The 22,597-nt window shown below is 42.5% G+C and overlaps 1 non-coding gene and 1 pseudogene across 1 annotated transcript; both read right to left on the bottom strand.

Annotated features, from left to right (window-relative positions):
* Positions 1-5,519: 5,519 nt before the first annotated feature.
* LOC120365550 (U4 spliceosomal RNA) lies at positions 5,520-5,660 on the bottom strand. The gene has a single exon (XR_005580457.1). It is a non-coding gene; the product is annotated as a U4 spliceosomal RNA (small nuclear RNA).
* Positions 5,661-6,296: 636 nt separating this feature from the next.
* LOC120365560 (U4 spliceosomal RNA) lies at positions 6,297-6,477 on the bottom strand (annotated as a pseudogene).
* Between the last annotated feature and the right edge of the window lie 16,120 nt (positions 6,478-22,597).

The raw sequence follows: 22,597 nt of genomic DNA, 5'->3' as shown, positions 1-22,597 counted from the left end.
GACCACCTTTTACCCTTCCTGCAAGATACAGTATGGATAGGGAATTTATTCTTGGAAGCAGAGTGAACATATTAGAACTCAGACCCCCAGAGGTGTAATGGGGAGTGAGACACTATGTTGTCATTTTTGCGTTTCGTCTACGTAACCTCAGTGCCTAGCCCACTACCCAGCAAATAGTAGGCATTTAAAATATTTTTTGAGTTCATTTTTATTTTATTCTTACCCAACTTCTAGGTAACGTGCACAAGTTTCAAGATGCAAAGGATCTGTGAGAAGCAAATTATAGCTGTTATGCTACGAGCATGCTAAGAAACAAAGAAAACAGGGCTACAGTATCTGGGAGATACACTCGTCAGGATATGTTAAGCAATACTGTGATAACAAACAACCACTAAAATATTAGAGACTTAACATAACACAAATTTATTTCTAACTCGTGGAAAGTTCAATGTAGATGTTTCTGGTCACGTCCTCTTGAATTATTCTCTTCAAGGTGGTGACACAGGGATCCAGGTTCTTTCCATCTTGTACCTTTGTCATCCCCTGTGCCACAGTTGTCCTCCACTCTATGCTTTCCAAACAGCCAACCAAGAAGCAGAAAGAAGATGTGCAGAAGGCATGCCTACTTTTACATGTTTCTCCCTAGAAGTTACCCATCACTCTGGCATCAGAATTCCATTACTGAGATTTAGATAGGAGGGGGCTGGAAAATGTAGTCTAGCTGTGTACTGAGAGAGAAAAAGGAGTCTGGTGAGCTTCTAGCCAGTCTTTGCCATGGTGAGAACCTGATAAAAGTACCAGTGAGGAGAATAACAAGATTGGATTAATGGCGGAGAAGCCGAGCTGGAGTGATGATGTTAACGTGGCAGCAGTCGTGAAGACCAAGGAAGGAGAATTCAACAACAGCAATAAATCAAGGAGACAGACCAAGGTGAGAGCAGTCACACTGAAGTGCAGCAGAAGGCCAGTGGAAGTGAAGGCCATGTGCTGGAGAGTGAGGGTCTGAGCCCATGGGTCTCCATGGAAAAGCACCTTGAGATATTTATAGGAAAAGGAAGTAGTTAGAGGGGCTGGGGACTAGGCAGGTCTCCTTGTGAGGGCCAGATACACGAACCACTCTCAGAGTTAATCACTTATTGGCTGTAATCTCTGGGCCATCAAAAGGTGAATTTATTAGTGAACATACCCATATGTTTGACATACTAGTGTCTTCATTGATTGAGCACTAACTGTTTGCCATGTACTTTATATATATATATATATATATATATATATATATATATATATATTCTCTAATTTTTACAACAGTGCTACAATGTACTCATTTTCATTAGTTTCCACGAAGAAACTAAAGTTTAAAGAGATTAACTTGTTATACATTTTTGTGAGTGAAAAAGCCGGGATGTGAACACACAATCTGGTGAATCTGACAGTAGATCCCAAGCCACAGTGCAGTCACATCTATATTCATACTATGATATGTGTGCATATATTTTAAAATCTATATTTTGTGACAGAATGCATCAAATAGCTATTGTTGCATAACAAACTTAAAAACAGCTCTTTGTTATTTTTCACAGGTCTATGGGATGGCTGAGCAATTCTGTTGATGTGGGCTGCGTTTAGTTGATTTTGGCAAGTTGGTGGTAAGTGTCTCTCATACCCCTACAATCAGCTAACAGGTTGGGTGGGGCTGCCTGGTCCGGGATGGCCCCAACTGGGATGACATGGCTCTGCTCCCCCGTAGTCTCTCATCCTCCAGCAGCCTACCCCAGCTTTTTCTTATGGCAGTGGCAAAGTTTCACGAGAGAGTGGAAGTACACTAAGCCTCTTGAGGACTAGGCATAGAACTGGCGCTCCACCGCTTTTGACACATCAGCCAAAGAGAGTCATAGGAACAGTGCAGACTCAGAGTGGGGAAATAGAATCCACATCTTGATGGGAGGAGCTGAAAAGTCACTTTGCAATGGGCTTGGATACAAAGAGAGGGAGAGAATGGGGCCATTGCAGTAATCAACCTACTGCATCTAACACGTTAGATATTTTTTTTTCTAAAAAGTAGGTAGGAGAAAAGCGTGTGTCCTTAAAATGTGGTTTCATTAGTGAGTGCAATAGCACGTGAGCCTTCCACAGTGCATGTGTTGTCTATTCCCTCTGGTCCAAAAAGGGCTGAAATGGACAACATATTAAATGGATAAATACCTTTTTTATTTAGGGAGACAGGGCACAAAAATACCTACATCCAGGCACCAGATCCATCTAAACAGAAAATAGCCTTGCGGTTGAAGATTTTTAAAAAGCAAAACAAAATGGAAAATTTGACTTCCTGTATGCCCTGCAGGGAAGGGCGGGCGGAGAAGCTGTGAATGTGTGAGGAGCAGCTGGCTTTTATTTTTAAACACATATTATTGCTACGCAGATTTTTTTTCTAGAAAAATGGAAGGAGACTTACTAAGGAATTCTGACACACAGGGATATCATTTCAAGTAGGTGCTAATGAGATTGATGTGGTCTTTTCTTTATTCATTTAGTCTATAAAGTGGGAAATAGAAACACAAAATGCTGGGATGTGGAAAATGGTATAGGTTCCTAACAGGCTCTCAAGAAATGTGTGAAGTGTCTGAGCCAGGCTTCATTCATTATTGGAATGGACTTTTCCTTCAGGGAGTACGGCTTGGACACTCATGATTGTGAGAATCTCCATGTCATTCTCCGGTAACACTAACATCCTTTGTTCAGAGGGAATTACCCAACACCATCTGTGCTAACTTCAGTGCAGCAATATTATCCTTAGGTGAAAAGTTATGAATAAATTTAAAGTGTAACATGTAGAAAGCCAAGGGGAACCTAATGCTCCCTTTGCTCTTCTGAGTTCTTACAGTAAATCTGAAAATGATAAGGCAACTGACTCATAATTGAATTGTTTTGTAGGTTTTGTGGCCAACTTACAAAACTAATTTCTCTAAATTCTCATCAAGGATGGTTAAAAATGTCTCCAGGAACCAGTGAGATAATACACATGGCTAAGAAAGCAGGGTGTAAGTGGGTAGTGGTGATTGCGGGAAATGTAGAATCCTCATTAAAAGGAACTGATTAAAACTTTAAAACTGTGCAATCCAAAAAAGCAAGTCTCTGCATCACATCTGACCTGACTGAGTCAATTCATGGTCTTTATGATAGATTGACCTTAGATCAATAGAAAACTACATGCCTCTAATCATAACTCCTCTTGTACCAAATTAGCACAAGGATGAAATAAATTTTTCTTCTAATTTATTTTCTACCCTCTCCTTTAGAAAGTTCAAATAATATTACAAAATTATGTGCCAATCTCAAGAAGTACATGTATATGTGATTATCAACTCTGCGATTTCATCTGGAGTGTTTTCTGGAATTGGCTACGCACATTAAGAAATGCAAAAACAAGTACTTGGGGATAACCAAGATTGTGAACCTCATACTCTCTCGAAACATATATAAAATTTAGACCAAGGGATTACTTTTTCTTGTATTATACCGGTGGGCTCTAAATAATATATTGTGAGACCTGAATGTAGCTGGGACCCGATGTGGCTCAGCTTTTGTGCCATTTCAATGGAAAGAAACAGCAGAAACACAGAAAAGAAATGAATATTTGTCTATATGGTTTCATGAAAACAACTATACATATATCAATACATTTCCTATTTTCCCTAATAAGAAAAATCACTAAGAACATAGTCACTTTTAGAATTGTTCTCCACGGTGTTCCAGAGCACATCATCTTTATTCCTACCCAAGTTGTTGGAGATACAGCATTGACACCATGTATTATGCCATCACTGGGAATGTCATCCAAAGATTAAGTACCCGTTTGTGAAATATTCGATCACTCGTTTTTATTTTTGTGGATCTTGTTTACACTTGATCAGTACAACATAAGCATGTACTGTTTTGCTTTTGAAAGATCTTGAAAAGAATTGTATAAATAATCTCACCAATTACAACGGTGAGATGATGTCTCACAAACAGCTAAATCTGTAGCAAATATCTTTGCTCTTTTCCTGCTGACTCCATCAGCTGATTCCAGAATCATCCAATGCTGGCACTGGTTGAGATCAGTTCAGGCCAACGTCCCTTTCCCAACAGCACCTAGCTGTTCAAAATAAAGTATAGTCAATGATAGAAAGCCCATAATATGAAGAATTTTGTAGGGATTGGATTATGATTCCTCTCTTTTAAAGGATACTTTTGAAAAAAAGAAACATCTCAGCTTACAATAGGCACCGATAATAATCAACTATTTCAATGTGATTCAGTCTTTTAGAAAAGACCAAAGGCGTGGAAGTGCGGAGGGTGTTCTTAAGGTCTAATAAAGTATCTTAATAATCTTCTCTAATCTCCCACTGTTTTCCACACAGGCGGAAGCTGCTACTTTGTAAATCGATTCCCCATTCCCAGTTCCCCACTATGGAATATTCCCCCCAACATGCACCCAGCACAATGTCTCCCATTCAACAGTGCCTGACAATCTGATTCTTTCTCTTCCTTCCTGCCTTCCCCATACTTCTATATGGCTCCTCTATTTCCCCTTCATCCCACTCCCACTCCAGAGCCTCCATTCGTGCTCCCCATAGAAAAACCTTGGGAAGTGTAATCTGGCCTCTTACTCCAATTATTTTTCTTGGTAAAACATTTATCCATTTCCCGGATTATGCGCCAAAAAGGAAAGTTCAGGTGCTGACAACCACAAACCAAGAACCCTTTCTGAAAGACAGAAAGAAGATAGAGAGGCTTCATATTCCTTAATTCTTTTTATCCTTGCTCTGCTTAAATAAGCACTAGGCACATCTTGTCCTGTGTGCCGCTCTGTGGGATTGGTACGAGCCCCTGCAGGCCATAAAAATGTAATGCTCATCAGACGCAATGCTAAAGTCTTCTCATTTCCCAGTCCATGTATTCTTCCATTTGATTTGCACGTGCCGTTTCCAAGAACATTTTGGCTGAAATTTTTTGGTAGGAAAAATTAATCTTAAGCTCCAGAATGTAAGACAGGAAGTCAATTGGTTGAAGCTCGTGCTTACCAAGAGGAGGAAACAATGAGATTCAGTGACTTTGCTAGACTTTAAGTGGAATGAGAGTAATATTTTTGAATTAATCCAGGGAGTTTTCAACCATAACCTGTTCTGACACTCCACCTAAATTTAGTGACTTCAAAGAACACTCATTCCTGTGGGTCACAAATTTGGACAGTACTTAGTTGGGTGATTCTTCTGCCATGTGTGGTTTGGGCTGGGGGATGTCAGTGGAATTCCGCTGGCATCTGGGCTTCCTTAGAGGATCTATGACAATTCTGCTCACATGCCTTGTGCTGTGGTGGGGATGGCCGGAAGGCTGAGCTCCACCGTACCCCTCTTATCTCCACATAATTTCAGGGCCTTTCCATATAGTCTTTCCAGGGTAATTGGACCTCTTACGTGGCAGGGTTCAGGGTTTCAAGAGCGATATTCCTTTTTTTTTTTTTTTTTTTTTTAATTCAGTCTCCGTAGAGACTGTCAAAAATTGCCAGTGCCGAGTATATTTCAAGTCATCATGGAGGGGTATTGGGAAAAGTTTTCAATTAGCAATAATCGCTCCTCAGATAAACCTCATTGGCTACGATACTGCCACTGCGCAAAGCTAATGTTCCAAAAGAGAAAAAGAAATCTGCCATTCTCTGAACCAGAAATGGGCACATTGTTATTTCTAGTATATTCTATTTTTCAAAGCAGTCATTAACTCAACCAGGTTTAAGGTAAAGATTCAGAGACCTACCACTTGAAGTCAAGAGTATAGAAAAGAAATTGTGGCTATCTCTTAACCACTATACTGCCTTATCAAGATCTATGCCTAGAAGACTAAATTCATGTGGTTTCTTCCATAGCAGGGCCTGGCAAACTGGCCCAAAGCACAAATCTAGCCTTCCGCCTGTTTTTTGCAAACAAAACTTTATTGGAACCCTGTTACACTTATTCATTTATATATTGTCTATGGCTGTTTTCACACTACAACAGCCTAGTTGAGCAGCTGCTACAGAGACCATATGTACCACGAAGCCTAAAATATTCACTAACTGGCCCCTCATAAAAAAAGTTTGCCAAACCCTGTTCTATAGCACACAGAGAACTTGGGTTATGACAAAGACAGTAGAAGACATACCCTTTCTGGCTGAGAGTGGTGGCTCAAGCCTATAATCCCAGCACTTTGGGAGGCTGAGGTGGGTGGATCACCAGAGATTAGGAGTTCAAGGCCAGGCTGGCCAACATGGCAAAACCCTGTCTCTACTAAAAGATACAAAAATTAGCCGGGCATGGTAGTGGGTGCCAGTAATCCCAGGTACTTGGGAAACTGAGGAAGAAAAAATTGCTTGAACCCGGGATATTGGGAAAAGTTGTCAATTGGCAATGATCGCGCCTCAGATAAACCTCATTGGCTACGATACTGCCACTGCGGAAAGCTAATGTTCCAAAAGAGAAAAAGAAATCTGCCATTCTCTGAACCAGAAATGGGCATATTGTTATTTCCAGTATATTCTATTTTTCAAAGCAGTCATTAACTCAACCAGGTTTAAGGTAAAGATTCAGAGACCTTCAGTTGCAGTGAGCCAAGATTGTGCCACTGCACTCCAGCCTGGGTGACAGAGTGAGACTCCGTTCCAAAAAAATAAAGAAAAAAAGAAAACATACCCTTTCCAGCCCTGGTAAACTGCAATCAGAGAGAGAGAGAAGCTCAGACATGTGTACCTCTTAGTGCCTTATACTAGCAAGCCCTCCATGGGGTCTATAGTAAAAACATTCAGCTGTTGGGGAATCTCAGATCACTAAAAGTAAAGGGCTAGTGGCATACTCTTCTGGCTGTCCTGGAGAGGGGCAAGGGGTGGAAGGCTTTTGGAAGAAGTTCTGTGCTTAGGCACTGCCAGTGTGGCAGGGCACGAAACTGCAGGGGGATGAGCTGGGGCAGCAGTTCTTATGTGGGGTCAGAAGGCCCCATAAACTTTGGCAAACAGCATAGAGGTGAACAGTCCTTGAGAGCAAGCTTGGAGAGTTCATGACTGGGGCAAATGTCTGGAACCAGACACAGCCTTGTGGTCATCAGTCCAGAGACTAGACGTGAGGTCTCACTCACCAGCAGGAAAATAAGAGTCTGAAACTCACCCATGGGATACGGGCCCTTCCACACACTCCATTACACTTGCCCACCCTCACCACGAAAAGCATGTGGAGGAGAAAGTTGAGTCATCTAAGAATGAGAGTTTACACTGAAAGAGACTGCATTGCCATAAATTATGGCAAATTCAAATTCAAATTTTGTATCTGAATACCTTCTCCTGACTATAATCTTTGAGGTAGGCCTGAAGAATGTCAGATTATTTATAGGGAACAGATAAACTGTATTTGTTTTACATACCTGAGTGTTGAATATAAATTTTAGACCCTGTTACCATGAGATTATATGGGTTTCCTATATTCCTTTAAGTTAAATCTACATTATAAAGGTCTTAATATCATTGGCACAGAATGAACTCCCTTCTTGAGAGATGGAGGACATTCCTGGAGTGGATCATAAAGAGAAGTTTATGAGCAGTTTGGCCTAGTTCCACTGGGGGTTAGATTGATAGTGACCTTGGGCAGTGCAGTGTAATATAATGTTGAAAGGAAGCCATTAAGGCCAAGTGCCTACCAAGCAAATAACAGTGGAGTTAATTCAAATGACTCCCTAGCAAAGTGTCTGCCTCCACCAAACACCACTATCAGTTTGCTTAACATGACAAAGGGTTCAGGGCACCTATTTGCAAATGAACTAATTCTGGCTATTAGGAAACACTGCTGGAGTAGTAGTTTTTAGCTGGTGGCTTCAAGATTAGCTGTAGCAGTGTGATTTATCTCTGGCATGGTGGGCAAGAACTCCTTAAAGACCTGGGGAAGGGAGATTCTGGGTTTGAAAATAAGAGTAACCCTTAGGCTAGGTGCAGTGGCTCACACCTGTGATTCCAGCACTTTGGGAGGCTGAGGTGGGCGGATCATGAGGTCAGGCGCTCAGGACCAGCCTGACTAACATGTTGAAACCCTGTCTCTACTAAATATACAAAAATTAGCCAGGCATGGTGGCACACACCTGTAATCCCAGCTACTCAGGAGGCTAAGGCAGGAGAATCACTGGAACCTGGGAGTTAGAGGTTTCAGTGAGCCAAGATTAGAGGTTGCAGTGAGCACCAAGTTGAACCCAAGTTAAAGGTTGCAGTGAGCACCACTGCACTCCAGCCTGGGTGACAGTGTAAGGCTCTGTCTCAAAAAAAAAAAAAAAAAAAAAAATAGAGAGAGAGAGAAAGAAAATAAGAGAAACCCTAAACCCTATTCTAGGGAGTCAAATGGGTTCTTGCTAGGCATAAGCAAAGCCATTTGAGAAGGGTCTACCTTGAGCCAAATTTCAAGGTAAGTTATTTATTGTTGTGTACTAAACCAGTCCCAAACATAGTGGCTTAAAACACCAATTTTATTATCTCTTATTATGCCATCACTGATGAAGCTCAGCTGGGTGGTTCTTCTGCTCCATGTGATGTCATCTGAAGCCACAGTCATCTGAGGATCATCTGTTTTTGGAAAATGCTGGTGGTACTGGAGTCTCCATGGAGGCTGTTGATCAGAGCGCCTAGATTCTCTTCCACACAATCTCTCCACATGGCTACAGTCTCTCAAAGCTTGGCAGGTGGGTTCCAAGAGGAAGGAAGTAGAAGTTCCCGGTTCTCTAATAGCCTGAACTTAGAAGTCTTAGAATTTCACACCCGCCACATTTTATTGGCCAAAGCAATCCCTTATTTCTGCAAATGGAGCAGTAATAAGCCCTACCTTTTGACATAAGGAGTGGCATGGGCATACAGGGAGGGGAGAGATTGTCGGGGGCTATATTAGTCAGAGTTTTCCGGAGAAACAGAACCAATAGGATAAGTTTCCAGTGCTCCAAAGAAAGAAAACCAATGGGTGGTGGGGGTGGGGGTGGGGTGTTTGGGGGTGGGGGATTGGAGCATTGTATTTAAGGAATTGGCTCACACAATTGTGGGGAGGGTAAGTCCAACATTTTCAGAATAGACCAGCAGGCTGGAAACCCAGGGAAGAGCTGCAGTCCAAGCCTGCAGGCAATCTTCTGGCAGCTTTTCTTCTTTCTTGGGTTCAGTCTTTTTCTATTAAGGCCTTCAATGGATTGGATGAGACCCAGCTATGTTACGGAGGGCCTGCTACTAAAAGTCCAGCAATTTAAATGTTAATCTCATTCACAGAAATCACCCTCCCAGAGTAATGTTTAGCCAAATACTGACGCAAAATTAACCATGGTCGGGGACAAACTGCTCTATTAGGCCAAGGCCTCTTCTGTCCACCCCCTTGTGGTCACCCCTCTCCTCCCAGGCTGCCACTCCATATACTCATTTTGCCTCTTTTGTTCTTTTTGGGCTTCAGGCCTTCACCTCCATGGTTCTCTTTTCTGCCTCAGCCTCTGCTCTGGGCTCTCCCTTCTACTTTTATTTTCTATGGGCAGCGGAGTTAATGAAATATTTTCCAGTTTGGCTGGTGGGAGGCCTCCTTTGTGTGGCACTCAGGGAATGAAGTACTCTAAGGACTGTGGTGAGTGAGGCAGGAAGGATACCGGACTTGGAAACAGGCACCCTAGAGCTGCAGGACGTACCTGCTGACTTTCCCTTTCAGACCCCACCCTTCCCTCCTTTCGTGCGCAGATTAAGCATTTTAGACCTTTAGTCTATGTGTCAACTGGAGAGGACCACAGGAGTGCCAGGCTCTGTCTTTCCTCCCAGGCACCGTATGTGCTCGGCAACAGTGGCCATATGGAGATAGTGGTGTCTTTTTTGTTGTGCTTTGTTTTTAAAAAGCAGGAATTTCTGAGTTGATAGGAGAGAGGAGCACCTTGTCCAGGCAGTGGGAAAAGATACACTTTTAACAGGTAAAACTTGTAGGGGACCAGTCACATCTGTGGGTAGATAACTACCATCTGTACTTACGTGGGGGCATGGATTACCCTCTGAGCTTGAGAAAAAACATGTCACAAAACTTGTATTTCACACCTTTCACCTGGTGTCTAGCCGTAGGTTGAATGCAAAGCAAGTATATCCATGTCTGCAATCTCTAAAAGCTTTTCTAATGTGTACATTTTACCTCAGAGAGGTCCCTTTGTTTGAATTTTTCTTTCTTCCTGAACTGATTATGAAAATACACACACACACGCACACGCACACACACAACCTCAATGGTTGTTGAAGAAACACTTTGAATTAACAATCAGTAGAAGAGTAAACATTATCTCTGGTATCCTAGTGAATAGAAACATTGGAGAAAATCCCAGAGTCAGAAAAACTGGGTTCATAAATATATGTGGGCATCTTTACAAATGTGTGTGTAAATGTACAGAAAAATTTCTAGAAGAATAGCTACCCAGTATAATTGTGGTTACATTGGAGAGGAGTGACAGGAAGGTGGAGGGGGAATTTCACTTTTTATTCTACATATTTTTGTGCTGGTTTAATATTTTATGCCAAAGCAAAGATGCATCTATTTCTTTATTTTTCAAAAATGTGAAAGAGGGAATATATTAATTGTTAGGGTTGCCATAGCAAAGTGCCACAAACTAAGTGGCTAAAACAACAGATATGTGTCGTCTTACAGTTCTAGAGGATAGAAGAGTCCAGGCTTGGTTCCTTGTGAGGATTTTGAGAATCTGTTTCAAGCCTCTTGTCTAGCTTCTGGTGATTTGCTAGCAATTTCGCATTCCTTAGAGTATGGTAGATGCACCTGACAGCAACAACTTGACTTAAGCTACCTTGAGAATGAGCCTACATGACAGACACACCTGAATGTGTTTGGAGTTCTGAGCTAAGGAATCTAAGGAGTGGCCAAATCAGAGATTTTATTCCTTATCTGTGAGGAACATTGGACTGTCCCCCAAGCCTGCCCCATGAAATGTGGGCTATGCAGGGGATTGAGGCCGTTTGTTTTGAGTTAAATGAAGGTTGCCAGGTGGAGGTAGTTAGGGGGAGGGTGCTAAGGTAAAATGCTATGTAAACTGCATCCCTCTTACAAGCAGCGGCAGTTGTCCCATGCAGCTCACCACCACTGAACCATTCTGTGTGTATGTTTCCAGCTGATGAAACCCTGTGTCTCACAGGGTGTGGTTTCAGGGCTCTGGGTCTCTTCTTCAGCTTCTTGAACTTGGTGCCATCCCTACTGAGGTTAATGGGGGTCTAGCACAATACTTGGCTTGTAGAAGCATCACTCTGATTTCTGCATATCTCTTCACATGGCATGCTCTCTGTGTGTGCATCTGTGTCTAAAGTTTCCCTTCTTATAAGGACACCAGTCATATTGCATTAGGGGTCAACCCTACTCCAGTCTGACCTCATTGTCGCCAATTACATTTGCAACAATCCTGTTTCCAAATAGGGTCACATTCTGTGGTCCTGAGGGATAGGACTTCAGCATGTGATTATTCTAGGGAACACAGTTCAACCCATAATAGAGCAGTGAAATAAAAATGAATGTCTTATATATTACTTTTAATTAAAAATAATCTTGGAAAGAACTGTGGGCAGCCCCCTGCTGTGCACGAGCCCTGGCAGGACCGTGGAGTGGTCATTATCTTCTCTAAGCTTCAGTTCTGCATCTATAAAATGGGGCCAGGAATATCTGCCTGGAGTTATGGTGAGGGTCAAATGATAAAATGCATGCAAAAGATCCTTATTGTGTGCAAAGAGCTATGTGAAGATCCGTTTCTGGAGGTCTGAACAGGGGAGCAGCTGAGCTCCTTACACACTGATTGAAGATGAAATGTCCAGCATAGGAAGCACTCACCTACAACAGTCAGGAGACGCAGACCTGCGCCAAGCCCTTGCGATGACAGATGTCACACCAGCTTTCCCTCAAAACCATAAGGTGCTGTCATAGGTTGAACCCATGGGGAGGGATAACAGGCTAAAGTTTGCATATCTTAAGGCTTTAATTCAGTGCACAGAATGACCATTTTCTTTTAAACAGATCTTTAATTATTTTCTGAGCTTCACAGCATGGTCAAGGGGAAGCACAAAAGTCAAGAGAAAATAGGTTTATGACCTTGGCTTAGATGAATAGTTCTTACCCTTATCTGGATCACAAATTCTTTGAAGAATCAGATTTTTCAGAATTAAGCAAACAAATAAAAAACCATGGATGCTTATCTCAGAGAAAGTCATGTAGACAATTTTCCATATTATTTCCGGGAGCTCACAAACCTCAGTTTCAGGATGTCTGCTTTGCATAAAAGTTCTTAAGGTAGAAGGCACTTGAAGACTCAAAAAAGTCTTAAGAAAGGAAACAGTTTAGAAGAAACTAGATTATTTCTAGTTCAATTTAAAAAAATCCTCATTCTCAGTAGCAGAGAATTGCAGGTGCTTTCTCTTCTTTCCATCATTAAATAAGCTCTTGGGTTCATGGTGTCCTGGAGCACTGAGTTTTTTGACCTTGAATGGAGGTGATCAGAGTTCTCTGCCTGATGGCTTTCAGTTAACTCCCAGTGATGGGCACTGATGGCCAAGGCGCAACACCGTCTCTTCGGCCTTTATCTTAGAGACGAGGTGCCTTGCAGTACAGCAGCAGCTTTTTGAGTTTCAGAGGTTTTATTTCTGCAGATCTGGGAGCATATCTGACAACATGAGGGTGTGGCTTCCTGCAAGGGAGCCTGAGTGCACAGAGTTGCACCACTGAAGGGGAAGAGAGGAGTGCTTAGAAGTAGGGGGTATCTGAAATAGGAAACTCACTCCCTGCTTCTATTTCCCCTGGGGTGGGGGAAATAAACCAAAACCACCAGATGGGCTGGAGGAGCTGCTGACAGGGCAGATCTGCAACCTCGTTCCCAGGTGCAACTACCCAAAGAGTCATGTCTGAGCCCCTGTGCCTCCACATGACACGGGAATAAAGGAATGTTTTACATACACTAAAGGGTGGTCCAGAGGTGGTGAAGGATCTTAGGCAAATCCGTGTTGTTACCCACTCTCCCTGGGAATGTGGCCCCCAAACAGAAAAGGTTCTTGAGAGCCTGTGAGGACACAGGAGGAGCTCAGGACAAGCAGCATCTGCAAGGGCCTCGTGCTTGAGTACAAAGGAAACTGCTGACCACGTGGATCAATGAATGACCCAAGATGAGAGGGGTAACCCAGGGTATCTCCAAGGGCAGAACGTAGAGTGGCCACAGTGCGACCTTGCTGGCATATCTCTCTTTCCCCCTCTCACCCTCCATCTCTCAGCTCAGATGCAACCCTGTATATACTGATTCACTAAGATGAATGGGAACTCCAAATAGAAACAAATTAAGTTTAGCTATATATATATATATATATATATATATATATATATATATATATACACATACATACATATATAAAAACATACACGTGTGTGTGTTTATGTATTCCTTGCCCTCCCAAGATTATAGCACCCTGATTCTGGTATGTTTTTCCTATTGATCTATAGTAAGGAAACATTTTTATTACTTGGACTCAGAACATCTTGCTATTCTTTTCTTTAAAAATGTGTATAAATTAACCTCGATTGTATTCACTACTGAGTGAGAGGTTGGCAATCTGGGGTTTTGCATTCTTTCCTATTTATGGTTCTACCTTTTTCCATAATACTGAACTGCAATGACTTGAGCCATCAGCCTATATAAAGGGAGAAATCCAGGGTCCCTGCAGGTACCTCTGGGAATCTTCAAAGGACTTATGTATGTTGGTTGCACAGTGGCTCAGCCCTTCTCCTTCCACTGCACCCTCAGCCTAAGGTGTGTGTTTCCACGGCTGTGGGGGAATCTTCTACTTCCTCCCCCACCACCTCATGTCACAGGGCAGTTTCCCACTTCTCCCAGCCGTATCATTGGCACAGGCAGTGTTCGTAGCAGATTTTATTGAAGGTTTGTGAGGGGCAACAGAAAGGAGTTGCAGCCCAGAAAACAACCTACAGTTGAACATTAGATATTTCCCAAACATTCCTGCCCCCAGGAACACCTGGGCAGCCCTTGCTTTCTTTCCCTCCTCCAGCCCCCTGCAAGGAAGCTCCGACTCCCCTGGGTGGTCAAATCTTCGTTTTCTTTTCTCTATGCAGAGCAATGTAGCCTCTTCTTTGTTCTCATTTCTTCCTCGAAGTGTTCTGCACTGCAGCCTCATTTTTCATGTCTAAATGGGTGATCAGCAACAACAAAGGCCCTCTTTAGGAGGGTCTCTATCCTCAGCATTTAAAATCACACCTGTTTTTCTCAAGTACTTTAACCCTCCAGTGAGGATGAATGGCCCAAGACCCATCCTGATTTGGGGCAGGGAATTTTTACAGTTTACAACCTTCAAAGTGTCCTCTTGCCCCAGCCATCATCGACTTTTTGGCCACTTTGGAATGGGATGAATGAGCGGCGAGACAACCCAGCCAGTTTGATCATTTTGGCCATCTCTCTTATCCATCCAGAGTCTGCGGACCTGTCAGTTATCCACAATCACTGTTAAGGCAACCAAAACAAGTGGGTGGCTGGCATCGCCGGTCTTTTCATACATGCAAATACAGCCCACGTCCTTCTGCAGGAAGAATGACATACCTGAGCTTCTCAGCTGTGGAGATGAAAAACAGAGGTGTTAAGACAGGAGAAATCTTGGATAAAAGATGACTGAAAATAGCAGCCACACAAAGCAGCAGAGCTGCCTAGAATACTAAAAGCAAAAAAAACAAGTCAGCAATAATTACTAACATAAAAATGTTAGCTTCATTCTCAGCTCAGGTTTCACATCTTTTATGCTGCACAGTCGCAGTTTGGCTGGAAGAGACTTGGGCAAAATCGAATATGCTGTTACCTATAATCTCATCTGGTTTAATTTTAAGAAAGTTTTTACTTAAGGGAGAAAACAAGGCTAAGGGAGTATTGATACAATCTTATTACATTCTGGAACAGTGAGGGTAGACTGGACCACAAAGCACCCATCCCCTACCCTCCCACTGATAGCGGCAAGAAGCAGACAGACCCTAGGCAGACGGGGCGAGTCCCCAGTAAAACCCCACCTTCAAACCAAACACAGCTTAAAGCCTAGCTGTAAGTCCTGGGTAAATTCACGGACAAGGTTGAGAAACTGTCTTCCTGTTTGGCATGCTCTTGTCTGATGGACCCCCACCCTTCACCTATTTTGCATATACCTACTCTTTTCTAATTGGTTTTTTACACTGTCGTGCCCACCTTAGAGTGGTGCCTTTATCTTAGCCTTCTTTTGTATACTCACAAACCAATCAGCACATACTTCTCATTCTGAGCCTATAAAAGCCTCAGACACAGGCACACAGAGAGAGAGAGAGAGAGACAACCCAACTTCAGGTGGAGGACCACCCTTGCATCCCCTCTCTGCTGAGAACTGTTCTGCCACGCAATAAAATTCTTCTCTGCCTTCCTCACCCTTTGATTGTCAGCCTAACTTCATTCTTCTTGGATGCGGGAGAAGAACTTAGGAACCGCCAAACGTAGGTACAAGCTGTGACACAGGTGAGCTGGGGCATGCCTGGCCCAGCCATGAGCTGAGCTGATGCAAAAGCCAGTGGGCCGAATGGGCAGGGCACCTCCTGTGGCCATGGAGGTCCCTGGTTAGCAAGGTGGCCAAGAAAAATTGTGCGTCACCATCGGCCAGGATTGCACCTGGTGACAAAGTGCTGGATTGGTGAGAGAGTGTGTTCCTTTCTCAGCAATAGTTCAAATAGTTGGTTTATTTGAACTATTGGTGAGAAAGGAACACGCTTTCTCACCAATAGTGCCTTTATCAGCTGCCTGCAGAACCGGCAATAATTGCTACAGGATTGATTCTCCTCCACCAGAGTGAGCTGAGCCCCTCAGTGTCTTCAGCAAGGGGGGAACCTTTTAAGAATATGAATTACCTGGGGACAGTCCCTGCACCAAGATGCTTCTCTCCTTACTTCATTTGGGAATTGACTCCTCTAAAACAAGACATTTGCCCTCATGGCCTGTTTTACAAAGTGTACATATAAACACACATTTCCATTTTTTGAACGCACTGACATGACTGTTTTATTAAATTAGACACCTGAAAAAGATGAGTATCTTGAGGGCAAGTTTTGATGTGATGGGGGAAGAGGAAATATCTACTCAACTACAGGTGCTTAAAATGAGTTTCAGATAAGGTATCATGGAGGACTATGCAACTGTAAAAAAGAATGAGTCATTCTCAGTGTACTGGTAGGGAAAGAGCTCCAGGATATATTGTTGAGTAAAAGAAAAAAGCAAGTGTATTCGGTTACCACCATTTGCAATGAAAGGGGTAAAAATAAGAAATAAATATGCATGTAATTTTATTTGCATAAGAGCACACTGGAATAATATATCAAAACTGAATAAAAATGATAACTCATAGGAGGCTGAGGTGAGTGTAATGGGGTGGGGAAAGGAATAGGTGGGAATCAGGGTAGATGTGAGACTTCTTAATGTATTTCTTGTTTTTTTTTTTGAACTATGAGACTATATTAGCTACTCAAATACATAAATGATTGAAACAAAGCAAAATAGTAAATAACGCTTTCCCTTTTAACATCTCTTGAGTTCAGTGTGGTTTGTCTTTGAAGGACCATATAAGTTCTGCATTGGTTAGTTCATCAATAAGCCTGAAAATCCACTGCAAGTGTGGTGCTGTGCCAGGTGCCTGCCAGGCCCTGGAGATGCCCCATGAGCAGGGTACACCCAGCTCTGCCTTCAGGATGTTGACAGCTTGTCTGAGAGTAGGGCAACTTAAGGCAGACAGATTGCTGTGTTAGGCGAGGACTCCAAGAGCTTCCTTGGCGCTCCCACCCATGTCTTTCCTCACCCTGGTCACACTGTCCTCTGGGCTCCCAAATACCACGGCTCCCTCCTCTTCCATGATCACCGCATGTTTCTCAGATCCATCTCTCCTGACCCATGAGTTCCTGTAAGGTGGAGCCCTTACTTATATATCTCTAAGCCTCGTAGCCTAGTTCTTGACATACAGACTGCACCTACCAAATGCTGTTTGAGTGAATGAATGGATGAGATGCTTTCCAGGGTGGGCAGCCTGGGGACAGCAGCAGGAAGAGAAGGGATCCTGGTGATGGAAAGTGACCACTAGAGGCTCTGGAGCAGGGAGGGGATGGTGGAGTTCTAGGCTTGTTTCATCTTCATTAGGTTATATTGGTTAGGGTTCTCCAGAGAGGCAGAATCAATAGAATGTATATATAGATACACGAGAGAGGATTTGTTAGGGGAATTGGCTCATGTGATTATGGAGGCTAAGACATCCTGTAAGAGGCCCTCTGCAGGCTGGAGATCCCAGCATGCCGGTAGCATGGCTTGGTCTAAGTGTAAAGCCCTCAGAAACAGAAAGTCAATGGTCTGAGAACCGGGCAGGGAAGGGGCCCATTGCAGGGGATGCTAGTATAAGTCCTGGAGTTCAAAGGCAAGGAAGTCTGGAGTTGTTGTCCAAGGACAGGAGAGAAAGAGCTTATCCCAGCTCTAATAGACACTTGGGAACATTTGCGTTTTTTTGTTTTATGTTGTTTTTCTGAGACAGAGTTTCACTCTTGTTGCCCAGGCTGAAGTGCAATGGTGTGACCTTGGCTCACTGCAACCTCTGCCTCCCAGGTTCAAGTGATTCTCTTGCCTCAGCCTCCTGAGTAGCTGGGATTACAGCTGTGGGCCACCATACCTGGCTAATTTTTTGTATTTTTATTAGACACAGGGTTTTACTATGTTGGCCAGACTGGTCTCGAACTCCTGACCTTGTGATCTGCCTACTTCGCCTCCCAAAGTGCTGAGATTACAGACGTGAGCCACTGTGCCTGGCCTGATTTTTTTTGTATTTTTAGCAGAGATGGGTTTCACTATTTTGGCCAGGCTGTTCTCGAGCTTCTGCCCTCAGGTGATCCACTTGCCTTGGCTTCCCAAAGTGCTGGGATTACAGGTGTGAGCCACCGTGCCCAGCCCACATTTGCCTTTTTTCTGTTTTTGTTTTCTGTGGACCCCAGTGGATTGGATGTTGCCTACACACATTAAAGGACAGTTTTCTCCACCTAGTCTACTCCAACTCACATGACAATTTTCTCTGTAAACACAGACACACCCAGAATGATGCTTTACGAGGTTTCTAGGAGTAACTTACCCAGTCAAGTTGATATCTAACATTAACCATCATATGGTCTGGAATGGGTTTGTGACCCTCATCAGCCTCTGCCCAGGAACTGGATCTCTTCGTGAAACCCAAACAAACACCTCAGCTCTGAACTGATCAGACATTGAGTGTAGAATAGCAGGCCTTTGGGGTCCAGGCAAAGCATCCCATGTATCTTCCAATTCAGCCAGTTCTCCTAGGTTACCGCCACTCACCGTCTCAAGACACAGACAGTGTTTGTAATAAATACAACGAGGTGAAGTTCATGTTGCATGGTAGAATTACCAAGAAATTGAGATTCAGACCAGGAGACAGCACCGTTATTTGTCTTAGAGATTTACCTGCTATACTCTGCCTGAATAGATTCTTAACTTGATCAGTTTTGAACCTAACCCTCTGTTTTTCAAATGTGGCAACTTTAATCATTTACTGAAAAGAAAAACACTTCTTCAAGCTTTGTGTCTTTCTTAGTTATGGATGGTCTTCTGGGGTCATTTTGAAAGCAATTTATGACGATTCAGCCTCTGGAGGCCTATTCACGGCAGCACCTGTCAGGTGGATAATTCTCCCAGCTTGGTCATCAAAGCGAGCCCTATACTTACAAGGTGGTTCCTGCACTGTAAGCATTTATTTATGTGATTTTGCCTGTCATGCCAATGAGGACGGTCTCCCCTCCTGCTTATAATTACTGCGGGCCCAGAAATGAATCAAAGTCCTTGGGGAGTAGACGCAAAGGGCCAGGGTTACAAAGGAAAGGTTGCCTGAGCTGTCAGCTTCATCTATGGCCCTGATAATAAGCTGCAGGCCAAAGAAAAAAGAAAGTCACTGAGCTTGGTCAGCAGCCTGGGGGCCCCCAGCATCAGCATTAAGCTAATGAGACAGAGACAAATTAAAACAATTTTCGGGATCAACAGCTGTCCTTGGGCCTCTGGCTCATAACTGGCTTTGTGTTTTCCTGGACTGCTGCAGGTGCAGATCTGGGAGAAGAAAGAAAATGAGATCTGACTGAGATGGGGTGCTCCGACAGGGTGGGTCACCCCGGAGGCTGCCTCTCTGTCCTAAAATTCTGCTTGGGAGCAGAGGAACGTGCAGAGCCTAGACAGTAGGAGGGAGAATTGATTCAAAATAGAAAAAAAGAAAACCGGAAACAGAAACAAAGCCACACATAGACGGAAAGGGAAGACAAGATAACAAATAAGAGTGATATAATAGCAATAAAATAAAGGGGTGACAAACAGGCAGAAAATGAAACACATACGAGGTTTAGAAGAGACGAGGAGACATGGAATTGAACAAAAGAGGAGACATATAAAAGACATTGCAAACAGAAAATGAGAGAATGCACCTTTATGTGATATATAGCATTATAATAGAAAGAAGTATTACAGTCCTCTTGAATAGTTGCAATGTACATTTGATATTAAAAGCTCTAAAAAGTCCTCCAGAAAAGAAAACTGTTTAATTCTCTAAGCCTCTTTGACCCCGGAACTCACCTCCTCTCTTTTTTCCATATGATCACAACCCAAAATTTAGTTCTCATGCTGAGAAAAAGCTGCAAGCGATTTTCATTCTTCCCTTGGAGCTTTTGACATGGGAAGAACTTATCTTATGTGATTAGGCCACTATATTAATATAAGAATGGGACACTTTACCAGTGATCAAGTTTGTAGTCTGCTTCCTGGCATCTATATTTCAACTTGCTGGTAGCTCTAGACTGACTGTGGTAAGGGAAAATAATGCCCTGCAGTAACATTTTACACACATGGCAGTTTGTGAAAGACTTTGGGAAGCATGATGTAGGAATATCAGGTCAACTTGTATAGGTCAGGAGTCCAGGGGATACATCTGGGCTGAAGATACAGATTTAAAAACTGTGAGATTAATAAATGAAAAATAAGCGATTAAGAAATAAATTAAATACCTGGCTCATGAAAACTGTAGAATTAATAGAAAGAAAAAGAAATTGATGTCTCTTTTCATTATCTTATTTCTTCATTTTCTCATTTGTTTTAAAATTCTCAGATTTCTCCCATTTCCTTAAGAAAAAACAAACAAAAAAACCACCAGTGAATTTACATTGAAAACCAAAAGCAATAAACAGGAAAAGCAAATTTAAGGACTTCCTTCCTTCCTTCCTTCCTTCCCTCCTTCCTTCCTTCCTTTCTTCCTTCCCTCCTTCCTTCCTTCCTTTCTTTCTTGCTTGCTTTCTTCTTCTCTTTCTCTCTCTCTCTCTTCCTTTCTTTCTTTCCTTCCCTTCTTCTTCTTTTCTTTTCTTTTTTTTTTTTTTGAATAGGCCTCACTCTGTCTCCCAGGCTGGAGTGCAGTGATGCAATCTCCATTCACTGCAAACTCCACTTTCCAGGTTTAAATGATTCTTCCACCTCAACCTCCCAGTAGTTGGGACTACAGGTACGCCCTAGCACACCCTACTAATTTTTGTATTTTGGGTAGAGACAGGGTTTCGCCATGTTGGTCAAGGTCTTGAACTTCTGACCTCAAGTGATCCACCTGCCTCAGCCTCCCAAAGTGCTCGGATTATAGGTGTGAGCCACTGCACCTCGCCAAATTTAAGTTTTGAGTAAAAGCAATGAGACTGACTGATTTTGGAATAAGCACTAGAAAGAAAAAAAGAAAGAAACGCGTATTAAGCATCTATCACGTTGTTTTGTATGCCAACCGAAGACTGCCGGTTTCCTCAAAGCAGTCATCTCAAGAGGATGTGGTTTTATTCCAATCATATTGCCTGTGCTCAAACACTTTTTGGTGGTTCACTTTCAGGCTTTCCTTCATATGTATCATCTTGATATTCTTTTCTGGTAGCCCAATGTTAATGTCTAAGTATAGACATGCATTTTTATAAACATTCAATAGTAATTTATAGAATATATATTGGTATATGGGTCAATTATCAAGCTGATGAATATTATTTGGAGAGAAAAATGAGATAAGGGTTTGAAACTTGTTGTGAGTGTGGCTTATAAAGATCTCTGGCAATGTTTTCACGTGAAGGTCTCCAAATATTTTGAGCAATCTCGGTGAAGCAGGGCTTAGCCTTAACTTTTTTTTTTTTTTTTTTGAGACGGAGTTTCGCTCTTGTTACCGAAGCTGGAGTGCAATGGCGCGATCTCGGCTCACCGCAACCTCCGCCTCCTGGGTTCAGGCAATTGTCCTATGTCAGCCTCCTGAGTAGCTGGGATTACAGGCACACGCCACCATGCCCAGGTAATTTTTTTGTATTTTTAGTAGAGACGGGGTTTCACCATGTTGACCAGGATGGTCTCGATCTCTTGACCTCGTGATCCACCCGCCTCGGCCTCCCAAAGTGCTGGGATTACAGGCTTGAGCCACCGCGCCCGGCCGCCTTAGCTTTTAAGCTCTGTTTTGAAACACAATACTACTTTGGATAAATAAATTTTGGCCCAGTTTTTGAAAAAAGAGTAACTTATACTTTATGGTTATACTTGATATGGGGTGAAGGAAAAGCTAAAAGAGTAGATAATAGAATGCCAAATGTAGATGTAGAAGAAATTTAGCCTCAAGATCATGGGGAAAGAATACGTAAAATGAGAAAATAGCAAAAAGCACACGAGGATTAATCGCAGGGATAAGAAAGTAGAAGAAAGGTGACAGAATGAATGAGGTAATGGGTGAAATGAATTGAAGAATGGACAAGGCATGAGGAAAGCGAACAAATGAGATCAGGAATAAAGTAGTGAATGAGAGAAAAGATTACACAGTAAATTAGAGATGTTCATTTTATGCGCAAGGAAATGAGAAAATGGAATTGAATATTAATAAAATTAATCATGGCAATCAAAGCTGTGGAAAAATGGATAATGAATGAATACGTGAGCAGAAAGAATGGATGAGGGAATGAGAAAATGGAAGAAAAGACTGAGTGATTGAAATTCTGAAAGTAAAGACAGAGAAAGAACAGCTCTAAAGATGAAAATAAAACTAAATTGATTAGCAGAACGGGAAAAAAGAGATCTGCTGTGAAGAAATGAAAAGAAGGAATACTTTCCAATCTAATCAAAATCTCATGTAAAATTCTGTAGTTTTCTCATGGGGGTGTCTGCTGCTTTTCTCTCCAACCAGATGTGGCTGGATAGCCCTGGAGAAGAGAAGGGCCAGGAATTCTAGAGGCAAAGAGGGACGGCAGCCAGGGAAAGACACAAATCACTGAAATGCAGAGACATAGTCAAATATAATATTCATTTAAAGGTCCTCCAAGAAAGATAAAAACTCTAAGCCTTATACTTCACTATCCCATTTTCATGTCTCTGAACTCCTTTAAAATCAACATTTTCTGTTATCGTTAGGAGATTAGAAAATAAAATAATTGTAATAATTGTGCTATAGTGGATTCTTGAGTGCCCAAATTTTTTTAGT

The sequence above is a fragment of the Saimiri boliviensis genome, chromosome 10, assembly GCF_048565385.1.
Source record: "Saimiri boliviensis isolate mSaiBol1 chromosome 10, mSaiBol1.pri, whole genome shotgun sequence".
In the NCBI taxonomy this organism is placed as follows: domain Eukaryota; kingdom Metazoa; phylum Chordata; class Mammalia; order Primates; family Cebidae; genus Saimiri; species Saimiri boliviensis.
The sequence above is the reverse complement of the archived record's forward strand: the minus strand, read 5'-3'. Positions and strand labels throughout refer to the sequence as shown.